Source organism: Amblyomma americanum, chromosome 6 (genome assembly GCF_052857255.1).
Source record: "Amblyomma americanum isolate KBUSLIRL-KWMA chromosome 6, ASM5285725v1, whole genome shotgun sequence".
Taxonomy (NCBI): domain Eukaryota; kingdom Metazoa; phylum Arthropoda; class Arachnida; order Ixodida; family Ixodidae; genus Amblyomma; species Amblyomma americanum.
In genome coordinates this window covers 56,047,387-56,053,801 of record NC_135502.1, presented here as the reverse complement: position 1 = coordinate 56,053,801, position 6,415 = coordinate 56,047,387, and positions in this window count along the sequence as shown.

Sequence of the window (6,415 nt, the reverse complement as noted above, 5' to 3'; positions counted from 1 at the left end):
CTGACGCGGTCGAATCAACGATCCAGGAAAACAGCACCAAAGAGCCTTCTCTTCCTGAAGATAACTCCACCGTAACAACCAGAACTGCGACAACAAAAAATGTCCCAAGTGAAGCAACGACCGCACCTGCAACAGACTCGCATTCAACTAGGGTACCTTCCGGCCATCCAGCAACAAACAGCTCACTCGAAGGGCCAACTTCTAAAGATGGAACGAATAGAACAGAAACCCCACTAACTACGACCACACAGAAGGCCTCAGACGAAGTAATTAGCGCTACTGCAGCAGAGAATTCGACTGACGCGGTCGAAACAACGAGCAAGGAAAGCAGCTCTGGGGTGCCTTCTTTTAGTGAAGGAAACTCCACTGTGACAACCGGCACTGTCACGACAGAAAATGTCCGAAGTGAAGCAACGACAAGACCTGCAACGGACTCACATTCAACTACGGTACCTTCCGGCCACCCAGCAACAAACAGCTCACTCGAAGGGCCAACTTCTCCAGAAGGAACGAATAGCACAGAAACGCCACTAACTACCACCACACAGAAGGCCTCAGACGAAGTAACTAGCGCTACTGCAGCAGATAATTCGACTGACGTGGTCGAAACAACGAGCAAGGAGAGCAGCTCTGGGGTGCCTTCTTTTAGTGAAGGAAACTCCACCGTGACAACCGGCGATGTCACGAGAGAAAATGTCCTAAGTGAAGCAACGACCGCCCCTGCAACGGACTCGCATTCAACTATGGTACCTTCCGGCCATCCAGCAACAAACAGTTCACTCGAAGGGCCTACTTCTCAAGAAGGAACGAATAGCACAGAAACACCACCAACTACGACCACACACAAGGCATCAGACGAAGTAACTAGCGCTACTGCAGAAAAAAATTCGACTGACGCGGTCAAAACGACGAGCAAGGAAAGCAGCTCTGAAGTGCCAGCTTTTGGTGAAGGAACCTCCACCGGGACAACCGGCGATGTCACGAGAGAAAATGTCCCAAGTGAAGCAACGACCGCCCCTGCAACGGACTCGCATTCAACTATGGTACCTTCCGGCCATCCAGCAACAAACAGTTCACTCGAAGGGCCTACTTCTCAAGAAGGAACGAATAGCACAGAAACACCACCAACTACGACCACACACAAGGCATCAGACGAAGTAACTAGCGCTACTGCAGAAAAAAATTCGACTGACGCGGTCAAAACGACGAGCAAGGAAAGCAGCTCTGAAGTGCCAGCTTTTGGTGAAGGAACCTCCACCGGGACAACCGGCGATGTCACGAGAGAAAATGTCCCAAGTGAAGCAACGACCGCCCCTGCAACGGACTCGCATTCAACTATGGTACCTTCCGGCCATCCAGCAACAAACAGTTCACTGGAAGGGCCTACTTCTCAAGAAGGAACGAATAGCAAAGAAACACCACCAACTACGACCACACACAAGGCATCAGACAAAGTAACTAGCGCTACTGCAGAAAGGAATTCGACTGACGCGGTTGAAACGACGAGCAAGGAAAGCAGCTCTGAAGTGCCAGATTTTGGTGAAGGAAACTCCACTGTGACAACCGGCGATGTCACGAGAGAAAATGTCCCAAGTGAAGCAACGACCGCCCCTGCCACGGACTCGCATTCAACTATGGTACCTTCCGGCCATCCAGCAACAAACAGCTCACTCGAAGGGCCAGCTTCTCAAGATGGAACGAATAGCACAGAAACACCACTAACTACGACCACATACAAGGCATCAGACGAAGTAACTAGAGCTACTGCAGCAGAGAATTCGACTGACGCGGTCGAAACGACGAGCAAGGAAAGCAGCTCTGAAGTGCCAGCTTTTGGTGAAGGAACCTCCACCGTGACAACCGGCGATGTCACGAGAGAAAATGTCCCAAGTGAAGCAACGACCGCCCCTGCAACGGACTCGCATTCAACTGGGGTACCTTCCGGCCATCCAGCAACAAACAGCTCACTCGAAGGGCCAGCTTCTCAAGATGGAACGAATAGCACAGAAACACCACCAACTACGACCACACACAAGGCATCAGACAAAGTAACTAGCGCTACTGCAGAAAGGAATTCGACTGACGCGGTTGAAACGACGAGCAAGGAAAGCAGCTCTGAAGTGCCAGATTTTGGTGAAGGAAACTCCACTGTGACAACCGGCGATGTCACGAGAGAAAATGTCCCAAGTGAAGCAACGACCGCCCCTGCCACGGACTCGCATTCAACTGGGGTACCTTCCGGCCATCCAGCAACAAACAGCTCACTCGAAGGGCCAGCTTCTCAAGATGGAACGAATAGCCCAGAAACACCACTAACTACGACCACATACAAGGCATCAGACGAAGTAACTAGAGCTACTGCAGCAGAGAATTCGACTGACGCGGTCGAAACGACGAGCAAGGAAAGCAGCTCTGAAGTGCCAGATTTTGGTGAAGGAACCTCCACCGTGACAACCGGCGATGTCGCGACAGAAAATGTCCCAAGTGAAGCAACGACCGCCCCTGCAACGGACTCGCATTCAACTGGGGCCCCTTCCGGCCATCCAGCAACAAACAGCTCACTCGAAGGGCCAACTTCTCAAGATGGAACGAAAAGCACAGAAACACCACTAACTACGACCACACACAAGGCATCAGACGAAGTAACTAGCGCTACTGCAGAAAGGAATTCGACTGACGCGGTCAAAACGACGAGCAAGGAAAGCAGCTCTGAAGTGCCAGCTTTTGGTGAAGGAACCTCCACCGTGACAAAAGGCGATTTCACGAGAGAAAATGTCCCAAGTGAAGCAACGACCGCCCCTGCAACGGACTCGCATTCAACTATGGTACCTTCCGGCCATCCAGCAACAAACAGTTCACTGGAAGGGCCTACTTCTCAAAAAGGAACGAATAGCACAGAAACACCACCAACTACGACCACACACAAGTCATCAGACAAAGTAACTAGCGCTACTGCAGAAAGGAATTCGACTGACGCGGTTGAAACGACGAGCAAGGAAAGCAGCTCTGAAGTGCCAGATTTTGGTGAAGGAAACTCCACTGTGACAACCGGCGATGTCACGAGAGAAAATGTCCCAAGTGAAGCAACGACCGCCCCTGCAACGGACTCGCATTCAACTGGGGTACCTTCCGGCCATCCAGCAACAAACAGCTCACTCGAAGGGCCAGCTTCTCAAGATGGAACGAATAGCACAGAAACACCACTAACTACGACCACATACAAGGCATCAGACGAAGTAACTAGAGCTACTGCAGCAGAGAATTCGACTGACGCGGTCGAAACGACGAGCAAGGAAAGCAGCTCTGAAGTGCCAGATTTTGGTGAAGGAACCTCCACCGTGACAACCGGCGATGTCACGAGAGAAAATGTCCCAAGTGAAGCTACGACCGCCCCTGCAACGGACTCGCATTCAACTGGGGTACCTTCCAGCCATCCAGCAACAAACAGCTCACTCGAAGGGCCAACTTCTCAAGATGGAACGAATAGCACAGAAACACCACTAACTACGACCACACAGAAGGCCTCAGACGAAGTAACTAGCGCTACTGCAGCAGATAATTCGACTGACGTGGTCGAAACAACGAGCAAGGAGAGCAGCTCTGAAGTGCCAGCTTTTGGTGAAGGAACCTCTACCGTGACAACCGGCGATGTCGCGACAGAAAATGTCCGAAGTGAAGCAACGACCGCTCCTGCAACGGACTCGCATTCAACTGGGGTACCTTCCGGCCATCCAGCAACAAACAGTTCACTCGAAGGGCCTACTTCTCAAGAAGGAACGAATAGCACAGAAACACCACCAACTACGACCACACACAAGGCATCAGACGGAGTAACTAGCGCTACTGCAGAAAGGAATTCGACTGACGCGGTTGAAACGACGAGCAAGGAAAGCAGCTCTGAAGTGCCAGATTTTGGTGAAGGAACCTCCACCGTGACAACCGGCGATGTCGCGACAGAAAATGTCCCAAGTGAAGCAACGACCGCCCCTGCAACGGACTCGCATTCAACTGGGGCACCTTCCGGCCATCCAGCAACAAACAGCTCACTCGAAGGGCCAACTTCTCAAGATGGAACGAATAGCACAGAAACACCACTAACTACGACCACAGACAAGGCATCAGACGAAGTAACTAGCGCTACTGCAGAAAGGAATTCGACTGACGCGGTTGAAACGACGAGCAAGGAAAGCAGCTCTGAAGTGCCAGATTTTGGTGAAGGAACCTCCACCGTGACAACCGGCGATGTCGCGACAGAAAATGTCCCAAGTGAAGCAACGACCGCCCCTGCAACGGACTCGCATTCAACTGGGGTACCTTCCGGCCATCCAGCAACAAACCGCTCACTCGAAGGGCCAGCTTCTCAAGATGGAACGAATAGCACAGAAACACCACTAACTACGACCACACAAAAGGCATCAGACGAAGTAACTAGAGCTACTGCAGCAGAGAATTCGACTGACGCGGTCGAAACGACGAGCAAGGAAAGCAGCTCTGAAGTGCCAGATTTTGGTGAAGGAACCTCCACCGTGACAACCGGCGATGTCGCGACAGAAAATGTCCCAAGTGAAGCAACGACCGCCCCTGCAACGGACTCGCATTCAACTGGGGCACCTTCCGGCCATCCAGCAACAAACAGCTCACTCGAAGGGCCAACTTCTCAAGATGGAACGAATAGCACAGAAACACCACAAACTACGACCACAGACAAGGCATCAGACGAAGTAACTAGCGCTACTGCAGAAAGGAATTCGACTGACGCGGTCGAAACGACGAGCAAGGAAAGCAGCTCTGAAGTGCCAGCTTTTGGTGAAGGAACCTCCACCGTGACAACCGGCGATGTCGCGACAGAAAATGTCCCAAGTGAAGCAACGACCGCCCCTGCAACGGACTCGCATTCAACTGGGGCACCTTCCGGCCATCCAGCAACAAACAGCTCACTCGAAGGGCCAACTTCTCAAGATGGAACGAATAGCACAGAAACACCACTAACTACGACCACACACAAGGCATCAGACGAAGTAACTAGCGCTACTGCAGAAAGGAATTCGACTGACGCGGTCGAAACGACGAGCAAGGAAAGCAGCTCTGAAGTGCCAGCTTTTGGTGAAGGAACCTCCACCGTGACAACCGGCGATGTCGCGACAGAAAATGTCCCAAGTGAAGCAACGACCGCCCCTGCAACGGACTCGCATTCAACTGGGGCACCTTCCGGCCATCCAGCAACAAACAGCTCACTCGAAGGGCCAACTTCTCAAGATGGAACGAATAGCACAGAAACACCACTAACTACGACCACACACAAGGCATCAGACGAAGTAACTAGCGCTACTGCAGAAAGGAATTCGACTGACGCGGTCGAAACGACGAGCAAGGAAAGCAGCTCTGAAGTGCCAGCTTTTGGTGAAGGAACCTCCACCGTGACAACCGGCGATGTCGCGACAGAAAATGTACCAAGTGAAGCAACGACCGCCCCTGCAACGGACTCGCATTCAACTGGGGCACCTTCCGGACATCCAGCAACAAACAGCTCACTCGAAGGGCCAACTTCTCAAGATGGAACGAATAGCACAGAAACACCACTAACTACGACCACACACAAGGCATCAGACGAAGTAACTAGTGCTACTGCAGAAAGGAATTCGACTGACGCGGTCGAAACGACGAGCAAGGAAAGCAGCTCTGAAGTGCCAGATTTTGGTGAAGGAACCTCCACCGTGAGAACCGGCGATGTCACGAGAGAAAATGTCCCAAGTGAAGCAACGACCGCCCCTGCAACGGACTCGCATTCAACTATGGTACCTTCCGGCCATCCAGCAACAAACAGCTCAATCGAAGGGCCTACTTCTCAAGAAGGAACCAATAGCACAGAAACTCCACTAACTACGACCACACACAAGGCATCAGACGAAGTAACTAGCGCTACTCCAGAAGGGAATTCGAATTCGACTGACGCGGTCGGAACGACGAGCAAGGAAAGCAGCTCTGAAGTGCCAGATTTTGGTGAAGGAACCTCCACCGTGACAACCGGCGCTGTCACGACAGAAAATGTCCGAAGTGAAGCAACGACCGCCCCTGCAACGGACACGCATTCAACTATGGTACCTTCCGGCCATCCAGCAACAAACAGTTCACTCGAAGGGACTACTTCTCAAGAAGGAACGAATAGCACAGAAACACCACCAACTACGACCACACACAAGGCATCAGACGAAGTAACTAGCGCTACTGCAGAAAAAAATTCGACTGACGCGGTTGAAACGACGAGCAAGGAAAGCAGCTCTGAAGTTCCAGCTTTTGGTGAAGGAACCTCCACCGTGACAACCGGCGATGTCGCGACAGAAAATGTCCCAAGTGAAGCAACGACCGCCCCTGCAACGGACTCGCATTCAACTGGGGTACCTTCCGGCCATCCAGC